The sequence below is a fragment of the Carassius gibelio genome, chromosome B14 (genome assembly GCF_023724105.1).
Source record: "Carassius gibelio isolate Cgi1373 ecotype wild population from Czech Republic chromosome B14, carGib1.2-hapl.c, whole genome shotgun sequence".
Taxonomy (NCBI): Eukaryota; Metazoa; Chordata; class Actinopteri; order Cypriniformes; family Cyprinidae; genus Carassius; species Carassius gibelio.
Genome location: NC_068409.1, coordinates 16287277 through 16299008, shown reverse-complemented (window position 1 = coordinate 16299008; position 11732 = coordinate 16287277).

Below are 11732 nucleotides of genomic sequence, written 5' to 3'. Positions count from 1 at the left end.
ATAAGATGGTCAAATTAATCTCTCTCCACAAACAAGATGGCTATGACAAGTATTAAAACAGCCTCACAGAGTGACAGTGTCTCTCAAGCCCCTTTCACACTGCACGTCGGACCTGGAATATTGCCGGAACATTGCCGGGTCACCTTCTGTGTGAAAGCAAACACATCCCGGGATTGATTCCGGCATTGAAGCCGGGTCGGGGACCTAGTAACATTGCCGGATTCAATCCGCTGTGTGAACAAAAGCCAGATCAAATGCCGTGTCGAAGTGATGATGCACGTTATCGCGTGACTCTTTTACCGGCTGTTTTGAAGGAAGATCAATGTTCGCGACGAAAAAATATGTGCAAACTATAATGAAGCAGAGATCAGTTAGTTCCTCACTTTCCGCGCTGATGCCGAGATCGTTCGCTTGCTTCAGTGAAAGTATAACGTGCCTAACATTTTCGACTCGTACATTACACGTCACGCCCTGATGTCACGTGTCATTACGGGATCTTTAAGGGTTGTGTGTGAAAGCACGCACAAATCCCGGGTAATCACTGGCAGTGTGAAAGTCCAAAATCTAGTGACCCGGGAATAATTGCCGGAACACTTTACCCGTGTATTTTCCAGAATGGCAGTGTGAAAGGGGCTTCAGAAGTCAAGATGGGCAGAGGATCACCAATTCCCCCAATGCTGCTGTGAAAAATAGTGGAGCAATATCAGAAAGGAGTTTATCAGAGAAAAATTGCAAAGAGTTTGAAGTTGCTTTGTAAAGATTTATATTGTAAAAAGTATACAAATAAACTTGAATTGAATTCAATATATCATAAAGAGGAAGATGCGACAAAGAAGACCCAAGACAGTCGAGCATCTAGAAGCCTGTACTAGACAAGAATGGGACAACATTCCTATTCCTAAACTTGAGCAACTTGTCTCCTCAGTCCCCAGATGTTTGCAGACTGTTATAAAAAGAAGAGGAGATGCCACACAGTGCTAAAAACATGGCCTTGTCCCATTTTTCTTTTAGATGTGTTGATGCCATGAAATTTAAAATCAATTTACTTTTCCCTTAAAATTATTTCAGTCAGGACCACTTGAGTCAAAAATACCATAGACAATTATTTAGTCAAATTTTGTATAGCTTTTATTTGCATGATTGTTAAAGTTACATTTGGCGGTATGGCTCTGTTCTGAGTTACCCATCCTTTTCATGAGCTCCATGAAAGCTAGTCAGGTAACAGCAGCAGCTTCTGGGGACAATCTCCCATTTAAAACTGGGAGAGCAGCAAATAAAATTCCCCTATTGAGAACAGAGCATGCATCAATGAAAACAGCATGACATTGATTAAGTTAAACAAAGTAAGGAGGCGATACGGGGAGGAGGTGGGTTGCAAGCAATGCAGTGGAAGCAGCCAAGCAGCAGACTGAAAATGCACTTAAATAGGGCGCCCTGTTTGAACGGCCCAATTGAGTGCTTTATTGATCAGATCAGCTGTTAGATGTGGGTATCAGCTGACAGCAGAGCTTGACTACGTGGCCTGCGTGAACTGACGCTGAAACGCTATATTTCAGTCAGGACCACTTGAGTCAAAAATACCATAGACAATTCTTTAGTCAAAATTTGTATATTTGCATGATTGTTAAAGTTACATTTGGCAGTATGGCTCTGTTCTGAGTTACCCATCCTTTTCATGAGCTCCATGAAAGCTAGTCAGGTAACAGCAGCAGCTTCTGGGGACAATCTCCAATTTAAAACTGGGAGAGCAGCAAATAAAATTCCCCCCAAACAGACCATACCAGGCTAAATCGAAGAGCCAGCAGAGGATCAGAATGAGCGTTTTAAGAAGCCAAATCATATTTAGTAAAGATAATAAGCCAATAGATTAACGTGAAGCAAGCAGATGAAGGAAGCTGAGCTAACGAAGCCGTGATTAAATAAGCCCATTAATCAATCAATCAATCACCTTTATTTATATAGCGCTTTAAACAAAATACATTGCGTCAAAGCAACTGAACAACATTCATTTGGAAAACATTGTCTCAATAATGCAAAATGATAGTTAAAGGCAGTTCATCATTGAATTCAGTGATGTCATTCATTCAGTTTAAATAGTGTCTGTGCATTTATTTGCAATCAAGTCAATGATATCGCTGTAGATGAAGTGACCCCAACTAAGCAAGCCAGAGGCGACAGCGGCAAGGAACTGAAACTCCATCGGCAGAGGTGTCAAGTAACGAAGTACAAATACGGCTTGTTTTCATTCCGGCTTGTCATCATTCGAAAAAAAAAACCTATCCAGATAAATCGCGCCATCCGGATGTAGTGAATTTGATTGTGGTTGGATGAGAAGTATAAACATATACCATTCCGACACCCTATTGGTCTGCACGCGATCCATCGCACCTGCACATGACACAAATCACATCACAGTCCAGCCAGGACATAGACAGTTTTGGGTTCGTTTATCAAAAAATACATTTCTTAAAAGTAGGGTTGGGTATGGAACCGGTATCCGATCGCCTCAGAGTTAGTCCGCTTAAATTTCACATGAAACCAGCGCAGACCGGTCTCCTCCCGTCTTTCAGCGCGCTCTTCAATCCGCAGAGGCGCAGACCGCGAACGGAGCAGCGCATGCGCACTTAAACAAACAGAGGACACAAGGTATGTGTTTATCGATAGATTGTTAGAATATCCATATCTGTGCAGTTCTTTGTCATAAATACAGTTTACAAAAGGTCACGAGGTAGCAGTCGGTTTCTCATCTGTAAAGTTTTCGCTCATCACACCACAGCCGTTTCCTCCAGCGAAAATCTAGCCCTTAACACATATGAACGAACACATACTTTAATTACACTTACTTAAATATACTTAATTTAATCATAGGTACTTTATGCATACACTACTGTGCAAAAGTCTTAGACACGTTAGTATTTTCACTTAAAAGAATGGTGTTCGGACAGTTTTTATATATTTTGCTGTAGTGTGTCAGTATAAAATATCAGTTTACATTTCCAAACATTAATTTTCCCGTTGTCAGACTGCTTGTGCATTCAAAATCGCACTAGATTATTATTAAAATTAATGGCAAACTGATATTTCCTACTGACACACTACAGCAAAAGATATAAATAACTGGCTTAAAACCCTTTTTGGGGAGAAAATACTAATTTTTCCATAAGACTTTTGCACAATACTGTATTTTAAAAACGACCTTGTTGCTACTTTATAAAGAATGAGCATACAGTAATTCACAGAACTGATTTAAGACAGTGACAGACAGCACTCATCTTAACTAAATATCAGAGAGATTGACAGAGATACAGTAGAAACATTATGTGTGGTTTTGTATTAAATAATGACCCAGATTGTGAAATACATTTATTAGCCTTAGATTAAGGGAAGCACAACTTGCACAACAAGCTATGGATTTATTTTAAATATTTGTAATGTTCTTTAAAGTTATCCATAGTTTTTTTGTGGTTTTGTGTATTGAAAAGGCACTGGACCCTACTTAAAAGTTATTATTTCTCACTGGCTCATTTACCAAATGAGTGCTTTCTCTTCGTCCTCCACAAATTAAGCTACTGTAGGTAGTTCGGCAGCGAGACGTTTTAATAAATTAGCGTTGTCGATTGACGATGCGATTGACAATGTTGTGATAAGTAGGCTATACCAACTTTGTAACTCGTTACCCCCCGAACACTGGACATAGCAGAGGTATGTACCAAATACAAGAAGCTATCAATCAAGAAGGTATCAGGATTATGATTTCTTTTTCAGTTTTAGTTTTTGACTAATCAATTGGATTAATCATTCATTTTGACAGCACTATCATGTTTACTGTAAATAGACAACCATACAAGAGTAATTGTTACTTAAGGCTGGTTCACACGGCAGGATAATTAGGCCGATTTTAGCCCCGATTCACCCCTTCCGACAATCTTAGGATGCTCCGATTATCGTAAAATAATCTGATCAAATATTCCTGCCGTGTGTGGTGTGTTAAGACCGCTCTCCTCTGCTCGGAAGAACGTCGGGACCGCTCCGATCTCAAATCGGGGATATCCAACATGTTGGATTTATTTGGCCCGATTTCTTCTCGTGTGTGGTTTCCCCACAATCACGCAGCCTGTGGACTGTGGCGTGTAGCCAATCAGAAAGCGAGGTGACGAGGCAGTGATAGTACAGGGAAACAAAATCAAAACAGCCGGCGTATACTATGGGCGTATATAACAAATACAAATAAAGTCGATGGGCATAACTACATCCACAACTGCAGTCCACCAGAGTACATGGAAATGAATATATGAACGTTTATTTCAACGGTTATTAATCTGTGTAGTACGTAACAACATTTCTATGAGATAAAACAACAACTTAACTCCATATCATGATGTAGCAAGTATAGTTCATGCTCGCGTTGTCTCCACCTCTTTGACCATCGCCTTTTCTTGTTTTTCTTATGTTTTTTTTACCGTTAAAAACAAAGCACAAACTATGACCACTGCATCCTCTTCGTCCGCCATGATTGTTTACTCTGAAGTCACGTTTGATCTCGAGGGATTTTGCGAGATTTCCCGTCTGACCTGGGAATGCTCGGGAGTCAAATCGGTTCGTGTGTGATGTGTTGATATTGCCGTGTGGCTGCACACCACACACTGAACGACCAAAACTGTTAGACCCGTGATTTTTTATCACCGTGTGTGGGGTCTCTCAGGTTTGGAAAATCGGCCGACAATTTTAAAATCGTCCCGTGTGAACCAGGCCTAAGCCTGCCCTGGGTACACCAATGTTCTTGACCATTGCCCTCGCAGATTCCTGCAGCTAATCTTGGATGTACATAAACATTCCATTAAAAGTTATTGATGACAAGCCTCTGAAGTTTGACTTTTTGCACCATAACAATACTTATTGGCAACTAGTCATCATATCTCTAGTGCTTTAATGTATTTGCATTGTACTAAAGTGCATTCATTATAAATGGGCATATATGAGGCTGATGAAGACCTGAAGGTCGAAACGTTGCTTGATTAAATTCCTCTGAAGCAGTAGTTTTCAGTGTTCAGACTTCACTTCTTTATTTGTCTATATCATTCAGTTGTCTTGCACCTGCGTCCTAATTGGATGTTTGGGATGTGCACACCATTTTTGTATTTTCATATGTGCGGCTGAAACAGGAAGCCTAGTGCATCCCAAATTTTTCAACATGAACATTTCAATATAACATTATAGTCATTATGGCCTATGGCCTTTAGAAAAATGTTTTTTGAGGAGGTGGGGTAGTGCACAATAGGCCCCTGTGGTGCGGCCTAAGCTTTTGTTTTTAATGGCATTTTTTTCCCCTTACATTACTTTTACTTTTATACTTTAAGTAGTTTTTTAAACCAGTACTTTTACACTTTTACTTGAGTAAAAAGCTTGAGTTGATACTTCAACTTCTACAAAAGTCTTTTTAAACCCTAGTATCTATACTTCTACTTGAGTAATGAATGCCAGTACTTTTGACTCCACTGTCCATCGGTGACAGAATGTAGAAAAAAACCTTGGGAGAAACCAGGCTCAGTTGGGGGGTCAGTTCTCCTCTGACCAGACAAAACCAGTAGTTCAATTCCAGGCTGCAGCAAAGTCAGATTGTGCAGTAGAGGTCCTTTCTAGGTGCTGATCCACCATCATGTCTGGATACGTACTGGATCCGGGTGACTGCAGTGACCCTCTGATCTGGATACAGACTGGATCTGGTGGCCACGGTGACCTCGGAACAAGAGAGAAACAGACAAATATTAGTGTAGATCCCATTCTTCTAATGATGTAGCAAGTACATCAGGTGTTATGGGAAGTGTTTCGGTTCCGGTTTACCTAATTAATGCAGCCTAGAAATCCTTTAACGGATTTGGATATTTAAAGCATATTAGTATGTTATGTGTATGCCAGGTTAAAGAGATGGGTCTTTAATCTAGATTTAAACTGTAAGAGTGTGTCTGCCTCCCGAACAATGTTAGGTAGGTTATACCAGAGTTTAGGCGCCAAATAGGAAAAGGATCTGCCGCCCGCAGTTGATTTTGATATTCTAGGTATTATCAAATTGCCTGAGTTTTGAGAACGTAGCGTATCTAGAGGAGTATAATGTAAAAGGAGCTCATTCAAATACCGAGGTGCTAAACCATTCAGGGCTTTATAAGTAATAAGCAATATTTTAAAATCTATACGATATTTGTGTATTTGCGATAGTGCAGCGATGACAGGACCGGGCTAATATGGTCATACTTCCTGGTTCTAGTAAGAACTCTTGCTGCTGCATTTTGGACTAGCTGTAGTTTGTTTACTAAGCGTGCAGAACAACCACCCAATAAAGCATTACAATAATCTAACCTTGAAGTCATAAATGCATGGATTAACATTTCTGCATTTGACATTGAGAGCATAGGCCATAATTTAGATATATTTTTTAGATGGAAAAATGCAGTTTTACAAATGCTAGAAATGTGGCTTTCTAAAGAAAGATTGCGATCAAATAGCACACCTAGGTTCCTAACTGATGACGAAGAATTGACAGAGCAACCATCAAGTCTTAGACAGTGTTCTAGGTTATTACAAGCAGAGTTTGTAGGTCCTATAATTAACACCTCTGTTTTTTCTGAATTTAGCAGTAAGAAATTACTCGTCATCCAATTTTTTATATCGACTATGCATTCCATTAGTTTTTCAAATCGGTGTGTTTCACCGGGCCGCAAAGAAATATAGAGCTGAGTATCATCAGCATAACAGTGAAAGCTAACACCATGTTTCCTGATGATATCTCCCAAGGGTAACATGTAAAGCGTGAAGAGTAGCGGCCCTAGTACTGAGCCTTGAGGTACTCCATACTGCACTTGTGATCGATATGATACATCTTCATTCACTGCTACGAACTGATGGCGGTCATATAAGTACGATTTAAACCATGCTAATGCACTTCCACATTTCTACCATTTTTCTCTAAGAAGGAATATAATTGTGAGGATACCACCTTTTCTAGTATCTTGGTAAAAAAAAAGTGAGATTCGAGATTGGTCTATACTTAACTAGTTCTTTGGGGTCAAGTTGTGTTTTTTTTATGGGAGGCTTAATAACAGCCAGTTTGAAGGTTTTGGGGACATATCCTAATGACAATGAGGAATTAATAATAGTCAGAAGAGGATCTATGACTTCTGGAAGCACCTCTTTTAGGAGCTTAGATGGTATACGGTCTAACATACATGTTGTTGGTTTAGATGATTTAACAAGTTTATACAATTCTTCCTCTCCTATAGTAGAGAATGAGTGGAACTGTTCCTCAGGGGGTCTATAGTGCACTGTCTGATGTGATACTGTAGCTGACGGCTGAACGGTTACAATTTTATCTCTAATAGTATCGATTTTAGAAGTAAAGTAGTTCATAAAGTCATTACTGCTGTGGTGTTGGGAAATGTCAACACTTGTTGAGGCTTTATTTTTCGTTAATTTAGCCACTGTATTGAATAAATACCTGGGGTTATGTTTGTTTTCTTATAAAAGAGAAGAAAAGTAATCAGATCTAGTAGTTTTTAATGCTTTTCTGTATTATATGTTACTTTCCCGCCAAGCAATACGAAATACCTCTAGTTTTGTTTTCCTCCAGCTGTGCTCCATTTTTCGGGCTGCTCTCTTTAGGGTGCTAGTATGCTCATTATACCATGGTGTCAAACTGTTTTCCTTAACCTTCCTTAAGCGTAAAGGAGCAACTGTATTTAAAGTGCTATAAAAGAGAGAGTCCATAGTTTCTGTTACATCATCAAGTTGTTCTGAGGTTTTGGATATGCTAAGGAATTTGGATACATCAGGAAGATAACTTAAAAAGCAGTCTTTTGTGGTAGAAGTGATGGTTCTTCGATACCTGTAACAAGAAGTAGAATTTACAATTTTGGCTATATGAAGTTTGCACAGAACTAAATAATTATCTGAGATATCATCACTTGGCTGAATAATTTCAACACTATCAACATCAATTCCATGTGACAGTATTAAATCTAGAGTATGATTTCGACAATGAGTAGGTACTGAAACATGTTGTCTAACACCAATAGAGTTCAGAATGTCTATAAATGCTGATCCCAATGCATCTTTTTCATTATCGACATGGATATTAAAATCACCAACTATTAAAAATTTATCTGCAGCCATAACTAACTCGGATGTAAAATCACCAAACTCTTTAATAAAGTCTGTATGGTGCCCTGGTGGCCTGTATACAGTAGCCAGTACAAACATAACAGGGGATTTATCATTAACATTGGTTTCTCTGGATAATGTTATATGTAGCACCATTACTTCAAACGAGTTATACTTGAAGCCTGCCCTCTGAGAAATCCTGAAAATGTTGTTATAAATTGAAGCAACTCCTCCCCCTTTGCCTTTTAGACGTGGCTCGTGTTTATAACAGTAATCTTGGGGGGTGGACTCATTTAAAATAATGTAATCATCAGGTTTTAGCCAGGCTCTGTCAAACAGAGCACATCTAGATTATGATCAGTTATCATATTATTTACAAAAAGTGTTTTCATAGAAATGGATCTGATATTCAATAAGCCAAGCTTTATCATTTGTTTATCCATATTGCATTTGTTTTTTATCTGTTGAACCTCAATTAAATTGTTAACCTTAACTTGGTTTGGACGTTTTTTGTATTTTCTAGTTCGGGGAACAGACACAGTCTCTATAGTGTGATATCTAGGTGAAAGAGTCTCTGTCCTGAGAATTAGCTGACCTCTGTGACGTGCGGCAGCTAGCAGACGGTCGGTTTAGCCAGTCTGTCTGCTTCCTGACCTGGGCCCCAGTTAGTCAAGTATAAACACTGAGACTATTTGCCATATTTCTAGAGAGAAGAGTGGCGCCACCCCAGGAGGGACGAAGACCATCTTTTTTAAACAGGTCAGGTCTGCCCCAAAAGCTCGTCCAATTGTCTATGAAACCTATGTTATTCTGTGGGCACCACTTAGACATCCAGCCATTGAGTGATGACAATCTGCTATGCATCTCGTCACCACAGTAAGCAGGGAGGGGACCAGAGCATATTACAGTGTCTGACATCGTGCTTGCAAGTTCACACACCTCTTTAAAGTTATTTTTAGTGATCTCCGACTGGCGAAGTCGAACATCATTAGCGCCGGCATGAATAACAATCTTACTGTATTTACGTTTAGCATTAGCCAGCATTTTTAAATTTGCCAAGATGTCAGGCTCTCTGGCTCCCGGTAAACATTTGACTATGGTGGCTGGTGTCTCTATATTCACGTTCCGTACAATAGAATCACCAATAACTAGAGCACTTTCATCAGGTTTCTCAGTGGGTGCAGCACTGAGTGGGGAGAACCTGTTTAATGTTTTGATCGGAACAGAAGAGCGGTGTTTTGACCCACGACTATGCTGCCTCACCGTCACCCAGTTGCCCTGCTGCAGGGGCTCTGTTTCCGGAACCGAACAATGTACAGGAGTCCCTGAGCTAGACGCATCCAAAGCCGTATCTAAGCCCTCACATTCTTACTGTCCTCAATTAAAGTTTGGATGCGTGTCTTTAATTCTGAAATCTTCTCTGTCAGCCTAACTTTTTCCCTGCATTTATCACATGTGAATCCCTCATCAGTGACAGAGATAGATAAACTGTACATGTGTCAAGAGGTTCAAATAACGATAGCAGGAGAAGCCATTACTCACCGTGCTTGATGAAATATTCTTACTGCGGTTGTTTGATGAACTTGTGAAAAACTGGAGCGAGAGAGAGGAGAGGAGAAAAGAAAACGCTAATGACAAGCTAACGAGTGCTAACGCTTTGCAGGTGTACTGCACTCACGGAAAGTGAACGATCAAAGTTAATCTGATAATATTGATCGATAATATCAGAAATATGGTGTGAATTAAGTTATATTTTACCACTTTAAAAAAAACAAACAAACAAACAGACAATGATGGTAAGATAAAGATTCTATAGAAAAAAATAAAATAAAAACAGCTACACGGAGCTACGATTAGCTACAGAAGGCCAACAGGAAGTAGAGAAAACACTGTCCAACAGTGACACCCGCAGGCAGAAACAATCAAGTTCTACGAAATGTAGAAGTTAGTGAAGCAATATTTATTTCACTATAGATCATAAGCATCACTCATAGCTTTTTGAGCATCAAGGATGGCTCGAGTATCTGGCCAGAGGTACCGTTCATAAGCTGCCGAAGACCATCTTCCCATAGCTTTAAGGGTAGAAACAGGAGTAGAAGAAGCTACAGTTGTAGCAGCCCCTATGCGCAGTGAATGAGCCGAATAATACTCGGGAGAGAACCCGCAGTGATGACAAAGCAAGCGGAGACGGGATGCAAACCAGGCTCTGGACATAGGATTTCCCTCCTCCATTATAAATAATGGGTCCTCCAGACGAGCTTGTGGACGGCTCCTCAGATAAGCCAACATAGACGACTGAGGACAAAAAGCAGAGTTAGTTTCAGAAATGTACACAACAGAACCTTCCCTGTTCCTGTCAGTTTTTGAGCGCTTTAGCAATATGGTGAAGTGGTGAGAAAAAATTGAAACGTCTGATATTGTGAGGTCATGTGACGGATTGAAGGAATTTGTGCGTGTTGAAAACTCGGAATTGATGACGTCATCGTCCTGCACCATGGACAGCCGCGCCGACACCGTAACCGATGAGGAGCTCTCAGAAGACGGGTCGGAGGAGAGAGGATTTGTCGAGGACTTTGATGTTGAACCGGACTCCAAAGCCTGAATTCTGGAGTTCATGTCGGAGAGCGAAAACTGAATGCTGGACAATGCGAACAACACTGGGTCGTTGCTTTGAACTGAAGAAGAGTTGACTGCTCGGTTTGTGACCGCTGAACCACCTGCCCGCTTGGGTGCAACATCAGTCGGAGTGGAAGCTGGGTCGATTTTCTTCCTCTTCTGCGCCTGTTTCCTGCCGGAGAAAGGAGGAGGAGGAGGAAAATCTGCTGCTGGGACATAAACTTTTTCACAAAGCAAAGCAAACAGTTCTTTATGCGTAGCTCCGGTCGGTGCCGGGATATCGTGTCTATACAAGATTTCCAGTAACTTCGGCAGTGGCCAGTCAATGATGCTGAGAGGACTATATGATTTACTCGCCAGACGTGAGCTTCGACGGATAGAAGCGTTGCTTTCGTCTTGAATGACTTCTTCTGCTTGACTTATTTGTTGCTGGGATTCTTCGATGGATTCAATTTGCCATTGGTCTTCATCATTTGCGCCGGTGGTAGACATGGTCAGCAGTTGGGTGAGTACAGCAAAATATAAGAGTAATCTCATTGTTAGCAAACAAAAGTTGCGCTTTGCAAGCAATGCAGTGGAAGCAGCCAAGCAGCGGACTTAAAATGCACTTAAATAGGACGCCCTGTTTGAATGGACCAATTGAGTGCTTTAGCGATCAGATCAGCTGTTAGATCTGGGTATCAGCTGACAGCAGAGCTTGACTACGTGGCCTGCCTGAACTGACGCTGAAACACGAATTTTCTCAGTTTAAAAAATTGATATGTCATTTTGTATTCTGAATAAAATATTGAATTTTGAAACTTCTACATCATTGCATTCTGTTTTATTCACAATTTGTACAGTGTCCCAATTTTTTGGAATCGGAATTGTATACTACATATACCAAAGTACAGTTACGACGGTAGATACATGATTCATGCAATGTGAGTGAATCAAGGGAATCTTCTGGTTGCTAACATAACCTT